Below are 10,942 nucleotides of genomic sequence, written 5' to 3' on the forward strand. Positions count from 1 at the left end.
GTGACTTTTAAATATAAGTTACAGGATGAATTAATGAAGAATATGAATAAGGCAACTATGATATGGGATAATAGAATTAGATTTTTAAACAATCAGAATCACATACTATGTTTCATTCAAGATCAATGATTAAAATTTTATCTGGTCTAACTTTGATTTCAGTGATAAACAGGAAAATTACAATTTAAGATTGTGTACTGCTAAGAAAAAAGAAGTAAGAAAATCAGACACCTATATTATGACCTCTCTAATAGCTTAAGATTAGTATAATTATTAGTGAATTTTAGAATAATATTTTGTACCTAATATATTAAGCACAACAGTGTCACAAAAGTTTTAACATCTGTCTGATGCAATTAGAAAGCAATAAAGCATGAGTGGTTGATTTAAAACTACTTTCACCTCTTACCCACTCCCTTGTCAGTTGCTTTGGCCTTTAAACATCCTGAAGTACCCATGTTATTAGTAACACTAGGATTTGTTTTCAATTTACTGATTTTTAGGAAATGACTTTATCAGAGTGTTGCATTTTATAGGTAAAGGAAATAAAAATCATAAAGGTGGTAGGAAAATAGTCACAGAAGAGATTAATTTACTCATATTATGTGACCTGAACACACACACACACACACACACACACACACACACACAAGTTCTGGGATTTTAAGTTCTGGGATACATATGCAGGATGTGCAGATGTGTCACAAAAATAAACATGTGCTGTGGTGGTTTGCTGCACCTATCAACCCATCATTCAGGTATTAAGCCTCACATGCATCAGCTATTTATCCTGATGTTCTCACTCATCCTTCCCCCGCACACACCCCTGCCCCTGCCCCCAACAGGCCCTGGTGTGTGCTGTCTCCCTCTCTGTAAACCTGGACATTTTTCAATTTGTCTTTTCAGTTGCAAGTTCTTTCTATTCCTCCTCTGTTCTATGAGTGTGAAGGATGCAAAGCTTTATGAATTGGAATTGTAGCAGCTACTCCTTTGCTGTCAAGTTTCTTAGAGGGTCTGCCACTGAGAAGTACCTGCAGGAAATCAGAAAACAGGTGAGTAAGAATTCGTTTCCCTTAAGCCTGTCTACTCTGTTGCAAATAAGCCACACTAAAAATTTCCCATGTTACCCTATTTGAGGGTATCATTTATACCTTGAAGTGACATTGTGAGAAAATAAAATGTAAAATATTTTTTAAATGTTAAAATATCATTTTTTTTCTGTGTTAAATATTAATATGAAAGAATTCAACCTAGTCAGTTGAAAATACAATTTGCATTTGGAAGGAGTTACTAAAATAGGGTTCTCTAAAGGGACAGATGGTTCTCTAATAGGATAGATGAGTATATGATGGGAAGTTTACTAGAAGAATTGACTCATGTTTTTACAAGGTGAAGTCCCACAACAGGCCATCTGCAAGCTGAGGAGCCAGGAAGCCAGTCCTGGTCCAAAAACCTCAAAAGTAGGGAAGCCAATAGTGCAGCCTTCAGTCTGTGGCCAAAGGCCTGAGGGTCCTTGGAAAATCACTGGCGTAGGTCCCAGAGTCCAAAAGATGAAGAACTTGGAGTCTGATGCTTGAGGGCAGGAAGGATCCAACACAAGAGAAAGATGGAGGCCAGAAGACTTAGCCAGTCTAAACCTTTCACATTCCTCCATCTGCTTTTATCCTAGACATGCTGAAAGCTGATTAGATGCTGCCCACCTAGATTGAGGGTGGATCTTGACATGGTTTGACTGTGTCCCCATCAAATCTCATCTTGAATTCCCAAGTGTTATGGGAGGTAACTGAATCACGGGGGCAGGTCTTTCTCATGTTGTTCTCATGACAGTGAATAAGTCTCACAAGATCTGATGGTTTCAAAAATGGGAGTCTACCTGCACAAGCACACTTCTTCTCTTGTCTGTCACCATGTGAGATGTGCCATTTACGTTCCACCACGATTTTTTGGCTTTCCCAGCCATGTGGAATTGTAAGTCCAATAACCCTCTGTCTTTTGTAAATTTCCCCATCTCAGGTATGTCTTCATCAGCAGCTTGAAAATGGACTAATACAGTCTGCCTCTCCCAGTCCACCAACTCAAATGTTCATCTCCTTTGGCAACATCCTCGCAGACTCACACAGGAACAATACTTTTCATCCTTCAATCCAATCAAATTGACACTCAATATTAAACATCATAATTCCACCCCTTATCAACTTGAACCCATACACATCTCCTGAAATCTATATAATCTTCAAATAAAGACAATTATAAGATTATAATTACACCTAACATAATACAGCTCTCCTTCATACAACAGGAAGTACATTAATCCTTAACCTACATGCTATTACATAAAGTTAACAACACTTAAATGTAGATATGAAGCCAATAAATCTTATGTCACCTGATAAAGGAAAATGAAAGGAAATAAAATGAAGATATTTTCTTAGTACAAGTATATGCAGGCACAAACATGTTCTTAACAAGATAAAGAGGAAATATTCATGACAATTACAGTCCTCATTTCTGCAACTGGTCACATGGTCATAGCTGGTATGGATGACTACCTTCTTCCATTACCCGTTCTGTATTCCTTTTGCCTCAGCAACACCTTAGCAGGCTATGGCTTTCTACCTAGTGGAGTGACCCAAATCTTCATTCCTGAAAGGTCTGGGCCATTTGTAGTCCTGCCTGGATTAGGTTGCTGTAGTTTTCCATTGACCATAATCACACGGCATGATAATACAAAGAGATGCCCTAAGGGATCTCCTGTATTCCACACATACTCCTCCTTACCTCCATTGTGGATCAATAGGCAGATTTCATCTTGATAGTACAGGTCATTGACCCCAGCCAACACTGTAACTCCCTTGTTAGCCCGTTGACTTAGAGACAGGAGGACCTCAAAGTGTCCAGTTGGCAATTTTAACTTCCAGGTTAATGGAATGTTGTGTCTCCTGGTGGCAGCACGCTTCAGTCTGAAACTAGGACTTCCAGGCCAGCAGAACATAATGTTGCAGGAATAGGAAGTGAAAATTTTGCTAGGTTGTCACTAGGGTTGATGGTGAGTGGGGCCACTTCCACTTCCACCACTTGATTCCTGGATGCAAAAATCCTGGCTATGGGAGAAAGAGTACCATATACTGGATGCTGATTCAGAGCATACACAGCCTTCTGGAGAACTGTGCCCCAATCCTGCAAATTATCATCACCAAGTTAGCATTATAATTGTGACTTTAAAAGGCCATTTCAAAGTTCTATCAATCTAGTTGCTTCAGGATGGCAGGGAACATGGTAAGACTAGTGAATTCCATGAGCATGAGCCCACTGCTGCACTTCTTTTGCCATAAAGTGGATACCATGATGGTAAATAAGGCATTCTGTGAGTCCACGGATGGTAGCCTTGGCAGGAACATTGTGTGCAGGACATGCAAGCTCATATCTGGAGTAAGTGTCTATTCTGGTAAGAACAAACTGCTGCCCTTTTCATGATGGAAGAGGTCCAATATAAACAACCTGCCAACAAGTAGCTGTTTGATCACCCTGAGAAATGGTGACATATCGAGGGCTCATTTTTGGTCACTGCTGCTCTCAAATTGGTCACTCAGAAGTGGCCATAGCCAGGTCAGCCTTGGTGAGTGGAAGTCCATATTGCTAAGCCTATGTGTAATCTCCATCCCTGCAACCATGGCCACTTTGTTCATGGGCCCATTGGATGATAACAGGGGTGGCTGGGGAAAGAGACTGAGTAGTGTCTATAGAACTCATCATTCTATCCATTTGATTATTAAAACACTCTTCTGCTGAGGTCACTCCTTAGTGAGCACTTACATGAGATACAAATATCTTCACAGTTTTTGATCACTCAGAGAGGCCTATCTACACACCTCTTGCCCACATTTCTTTGCCACCAATTTTTCAATCATTCTTTTACCAAGCCCCTGACCATCCAGCCAAACCATTGGCTACAATGCATGAATCAATATCTAATCACAATATCTAATCTAATCTAGTGCACAGCGAGTTGCACTGCTTGAAGTTCTGCCCACTGGGAAGATTCCCCTTCACAGCTGTCCTTCAGGGATGTCCTAGAAAGAGGCTATAGTGCTACAGCTGTCCACTTTCGGATGCTGCCTGCATATTGTGCAAAGCCAACTGTGAACCAGGCCCTAGTCCTCTCTTTCTCTGTTAACTGATGATAGAGAACGCCCCATGAAGCCATTGGTGCAAGATGGGGGAGAAATGGCAGGAGTGGGGACCATGGACATTCAAGCCACTTCCTCATGTAACTTACTTGTGCCTTCAGGACCTGCTAGAGCCTGATCACATATATACGACTTCCATTTAATTATAGAATGCTGTTGCACACAACCCACTTTATGGCTAGATGGGTCAGAAAGCACCCAGTTCATAAAAGACAGTTCAGATCACATGGTGACTTGATGACGTTCAGTTTCCACCAAAGCCCAGTAACAGACCAAGAGCTGCTTCTCAAAAGGAGAATAGTTACCTGCAGAAGATGGTGGGGACTTGCTCCAGAATCCTCAAGGTTTCTGCTGTGATTCACCTATAGGAGCCCGCCAAAAGCTCCAAACAGCATCCCCATCTGCCACTGACACCTCAAGCACCATTGGATCTGCTGGATCACATGGCCCAAGAGGCAGAGCAGCTTGTACGGCATCCTGGATCTGTTACAGAGCCTCCTCCTGTTCTGAACCCCACTCAAAAATGGTGACTTTTCTGGTCACTCCGTAAATGTACCAGAGTAACACACCCAAATGAGGAATGTGTAACCCCCAAAATCCAAATAGGCCCACTAGGCATTGTGCCTCCTTCTTGGTTGTAGGAGGGGCCAAATGCAGCAACTTATCCTTCACTGTAGAAGGAATATCTCGACAGGCCTCACAACATTGGACCCCTGGAAATTTTACTGAGGCAGAAGGTCCATGAATTTACTAGGATTTATTTCTCATTCCCTAGCATGCAAATATCTCACCAATAAGTTCAACGTGTTTGTTACTTCTCGCTTAATGGATCCAATCAGCATAATATCTTCAATGTGATGGACCAGGGTGATAGCTTGTGGAAGGGAAAAGCGATCAAGAGCTTTCCGAACAAGATTATTAGACAAAGCTGATATAACCCTGAGGTAGGACAGTAAAGTTACATTGCTGACTTTGCCAGCTGAAGACAAATTGCTTCTGGTGGACCTTATGGACAGGAATGCAGAAAAAGGAATTTGCCAAATAAATGGCTACATACCAGGTGCCAAGAGATGTGTTAATTTGCTCAAGCAATAAAACCACATCTAGTACAGCAACTGTAATTAGAATCACCACTTGGTTATGTTTATGATAAGCCACTATCATTCTCCAAGATGCATCTGTCTTCTGCAGAGGCCAAACAGAGTTGATGGAGATGTGGTGGGAATCACCAGCTCTGTGTCTTTCAAGTCCTTGATGGTGGCAATAATCTCTACAATCCCTCCAGGGATGAAATATTGTTTTTGATTTACTATTTTTCTTGGTAGAGGCATGTATAGTGGCTTCCATTTGATCTTTCCCACCATAATAGCCCTAACCAGGGAGCCAATGTGGGGATTGTGCCAGCTGCTAAGTATGTCTATGTCAATTATGCATTTTTGTCACTGGGGAATTGACCACAGGATGAGTCCATGGACCCATGGACCCAGTGTAAGTCATACCTGAGCTAAAACTCCACTAATTACCTGACCTCTAAGCCCCTATTTTAACTGGAGGACCACAATGACATTTTTGGTCCCTTAGAATCAACGTCAGCTCAGAGCCAGTGTAGAATAGTCCCTGAAAGGTCTCATCATTTTTATTTTTTCAATGCACAGTTACCCTGGTAAAAAGCCAATCTTACGTCTCCTTGGGGAAAAATGGGAGAAAGATTAATAGCATAAATTGTTGGTAGTGTAGTGGGGTTCTTCCTCAAGGGAACACAGCCTCCCATTCATTCAAGGGGATGTGGGTCTGTAAACCGGTTCAAGTCTGGAAATTGATTGAGGGGGGTATGATTCTCTGTTTTTAAAATTCAAATTAGTCTTTTGACCACTCAAACTGGAACTTTTCTACTTATATAAGTTAAGCAAGAATGCAGTAGCCTCTCTTATCAATTTTACTTCTAGGAACACTGATTAATCAGCCAGTGTCAGAGCTCTGCACGAGTCAGAGTATTCTGATTGCTGCTTTGCTTCTGCTGTCTATTATAACTATGCCCACCCTGCCTTTGACAGTTGAGTATTGCTCCTTGGCCCTTGCCTCCTAGGGATCCAATTATCCCCATTCCATTGAAATTGTATAGTTGAGTGACTGCAGTTCCCACTGTAAGATTTGGCATACAGAGAAGAGCAGTCACGGAGCTCTTCAAGAATGCAGGTGCTGCCCTCACATATCTATTTCACAAATTATTAGTGAAGAACATGTATTCTGGACCCTCCCAGCTGGGATGAGTAGGTCTAATGTGACTAATCCACTCCACCATCTCAATATCCCTAAGTCTTTGGATCTCTTCCTCTACATTAAACCAGGGGAGATCAGGAATTTCTAACTTACTCACAGTGGGCCGTCTTTTGATCCATATTTCAGTTACCCAATAAAATAAACTATGAGAATCTTTTTTATCTCCCTGAGCTGCAGCGTTAAATGCAGAATCCCTCCTTAGTGGGGCTCAAATCAATAAATTCATCCTGATCCAACTTTATTTTTCTTCCACCATTATCATACACCGTTAATATCCATTCCCATGCCTGTTCTCCAGATTTTGGCTTATATAAATCAGAAAACTCAAGCAGTTCTTTTGTAGTACAGTATAATCTTGTGGAGTGTAGTGGACCTGGTGGGTCACACTCTGAACCTCACCTTTAGAGGCCTGCCAGGACCTAGGTCTAGAAGCAAACAGGGGTGCTCGGGGTGGGTTCTGAGCAGAATCAACATTGTCTTGCCTGGCAAGTTCCTCAGGGAATCCATCACTGTTGCCTCAGGCAGTTCAAGGTTAATCTCCTTAGACAAAAGTGGAAAGGCTGATGGCAGTTTGGGTCAGGGAGGGGATGTTGCCACCACTGGGAATGGGGAAGCTGTTTCCTCTGGCATAAAAGGTTCATCAGAGTTTACAAGTTCAGTATCCTTCTCTTTATCGGGGTCCTCCTGTATGTCCCCATTCCAAGGTGCAGGCTCCCATTCTTTTGCAATCAATGCCCTCACTTTAACAGTAGCCACCTGGTGAGGCTGTGCATGCATCTTTTATTGCAGGTCAGCCACCTACATGATAAGAGCTTGTGTCTGATCTTCCACCATTTCAGTTACTTCTCTACAGGAAATAAGACTCATTCAGAGCAATATTAGAAGATTTGAGGCTCAGTATTTCCAGAAATTAGAGTTCTTGAGTTCATAATTTTCTTTCTTCATTTTGTCCAGTGAACTTAGGAGCAATCAACCAACTTTATTATATGCCTTGGTTCTCCACATATGGTGAAAGGTTTTATGTATAGAGTCACTAAACTCTCTGCCTCTCATGAGTGGTGAATCAGGAATATCAAATGCATTTATTTTGCATAACTCTCTAAACAGTTCACACCAAAGACTATCAGTATTCTCCATACTATTAGATGTAGAGTCCTTAGCATTTGGGGGTCTAATAATATTAAGCAGCCAATTCCAGAAATCTCAAAACCAACTAGAGGAATTCATCCTTAAACTGTTCCTCTAGAACCACTCCTGGTAACAAAATCTGCTATTAGTCAGGATTCTCTAAAGGCACAGAAGTAACATGATAGATGAATATATGAAGGGGAGTTTATTAGGAGAATTGACTCACACAATAGCAAGCTAAAATCCCACAATAAGGGGACTCTGCAAGCTGAGGTGCCAGGAAACCAGTCTGAGCCCCAAAACCTCAAAAGTAGGGAAGCCAATAGTGCAGCCTCAGTCTGTGCCTGAAGGCCTGAGAGTCCCTGGAAAATCACTGGTGTAAGTCCAAGAGTCCAAAAGCCAAAGAACTTGGAGTCTAATGTTCAAGAGCAGGGAGCATCCAGCACATGAAAAAGGTGGAGACCAGATGACTTAGACAGTCTAGGCCTCCCAGGTTCCTCTGCCTGCTTTTATCCTAGTTTTGCTGGCAGCTGACTAGATGCCATCCAACTAATTGAGGGTGAGTCTGCCTCTCCCAGTCCACTGACTCGAATGTTAATCTCTTTTGGCAACACCCTCACAGACACACCCAGGAATAGTACTTTGCATCTTTCAATCTAATCCAGTTGACACTCAGTATTAACCATCACAGTTATATTGAGAGATTTTTAAATTTGGATGAAAAACATACATGCTTTAGGATTACTATTAGTAAATCACTCTAAATCTTATAATAATATTTGAAAATATTCACAGCATATATGTTTACATGGAACACTAAATTACAATAGATTTCCTGGTTCTATTTTTTCCCTTAAATTCATTTTCTATAATTAATATGAGAAACTTCTATTTATAAATATTTACAAATAAAAATCCAGCACTATGTAACTGTCAGTTATAAAATAACATCACAAGTATAGAAATATTTTGCTTCAGCCATTCACACTACTGAATTTGTGTTAATTAAAACCATGTCTGACCTAAATATCCTGCATATAACTTTAGGAATTTGAATACTGGGAAGCAACATAAGTGAAAAAAAAAATCCAAATAAATTTCTAAAGTTTATATTAAAAAATCAGAGATATTTTCTGTTCGTTTTGGAGGACAGAAAATTATGTCTCATTTGGAAAATTATGTCTTATACAGGGTCAGATAGGAAATATACACTTTTTTTTTTTTTTTTTTTTTTGGCCTTTTGAGTCAGGGTCTCATTCTTTCACGCAGGCTGGAATACAGTGGTGTGATCTAACCTCACTTACAGCCTCAACCTTCCAGGCTCAAGTGATCCTCCCACGTCAGCTTCTCAATAGCTGGAACTACAAGCATGTTCCACCATATGTGGCTAATTTATTTTTATTTTTTATTTTGTAGAGATAGGGTCTTACTATGTTGCCCAGGCTGGTCTCCAAATTCTGAGCTCAAGAATTCTTTTCTCCTTAGCCTCCCAAACTGCTAGGATTACAGGCATGAACCACCTTGCTTAGCTTAACATATACTTTTATTTAAAATTAGCAAACGTTCTTTGTATTAATTTTTACTAATACATTTTCTTTTGGTCAAGTTTCTCTAATGTAGTCCCTTTAGATTAAGTAGATTCAGGAAGTGTTTCAAAGATGTTTTATAGATCTATTGCCTGAAGGAAGCACTAAACATGGAAAGGAACAACCAGTACCAGCCACTGCAAAACATACCAAATTGTAAAGATCATCATTGCTATGAAGAGACTGCATCAACTAAGGGACAAAATAACCAGGTAGCATCATAATGGCAGGATCACATTTACACATAACAATATTAACCTTAAATATAAATGGGCTAAATGCCCCAATTAAAAGACACAGACTGACAAATTGGATAAAGGGTCAAGACGCACTGGTGTGCTGTATTCAGAAGACCCATCTCACGTGCAAAGACACACACAGGCTCAAGACAAACGGATAGAGGAATACTTACCAAGCAAATGGAAAGCAAAAAAAAAAAAAGCAGGGGTTGCAATCCTAGTCTCGGATAAAACAGACTTTAAACCAACAAAGATCAAAAGAGACAAAGAGAGCATTACATAATGGTAAAGGCACCAATGTAACGAGAAGTGCTAACTATCCTAAATATACATGTAACCAATACAGGAGCAGTCAGATTCATAGAGCAAGTTCTTAGAGACCTACAAAGAGACTTAGACTCCCATACAATAATAGTGGGAGACTTTAACACACTACTGTCAATATTAGATCAATGAGACAGAAAATTAACAAGGATATCCAGGACTTGAACTCAGCTCTGGACCAAAGCGGACCTAATAGACATCTACAGAACTCTCCACACCAAATCAAGGGATTATACATTCTTCTCAGCACCACATTGCACTTATTATAAAATTGACCACATATTTGGAAGTAAAACACTACTCACCAAATGCAAAAGGACAGAAATCATAGAAAACAGTCTCTCAGACTACAGTACAATCAAATTAGAACTCAGGAATAAGAAACTCACTCAAAACCACACAACTACATGGAAACTGCATGACCTGCTTCTGAATGATTACTGGGTAAATAATGAAATTAAGGAAGAAGTAAAGATGTTCTTTGAAACCAATGGGAGCAATAACACAATGTACCAGAATCTCTAGGACATATTTAAAGTAGTGTGTAGAGGGAAATTTATAACACTAAATGTCCACAAGAGAAAGTAGGAAATATCTAAAATAGGCACCCTAATATCACAATTAAAAGAACTAGAGAAGCAAGAGCAAACAAATTCAAAAGCTAGCAGAAGACAAGAAATAACTAAGATCAGAGCAGAACTGAAGGAGATAGAGACACAAAAAACGCTTCATAAAATCGATGAACCCAGGAACTGGTTTTCTGCAAAGATCAACTAAATAGACAGACCTCTAGCCATACTAATTAAAAGGAAAATAGAGAAGAATCAAATAAATGCAATAAAAAAATGATAAAGGGGATATCACCATCAATCCCACAGAAATACAAATTACCATCAGAAAATACTATAAACAACTTCCTGCAAATAAACTAGAAAATCTAGAAGAAATGGATAAATTCCTGAACACATACACCTTCCCAAGACTAAATCAGGAAGAAGCCAAATCCCTGAATAGACCAACAGCAAGTTCTGAAATTAAGCAACAAATAACAGCTTACCACCAAAAAAAGAAAAAAAAAAAAAAACTCCAGGACCAGACAGATTCACAGCCAAATTCTATCAGAAGTGCAAAGAGGAACTGGTACCAATCCTTCTGAAACTATTTCAAACAGTAGAAAAAGAGGACTCCTCCCTAATTC

Source organism: Chlorocebus sabaeus, chromosome 25 (assembly GCF_047675955.1).
Source record: "Chlorocebus sabaeus isolate Y175 chromosome 25, mChlSab1.0.hap1, whole genome shotgun sequence".
In the NCBI taxonomy this organism is placed as follows: domain Eukaryota; kingdom Metazoa; phylum Chordata; class Mammalia; order Primates; family Cercopithecidae; genus Chlorocebus; species Chlorocebus sabaeus.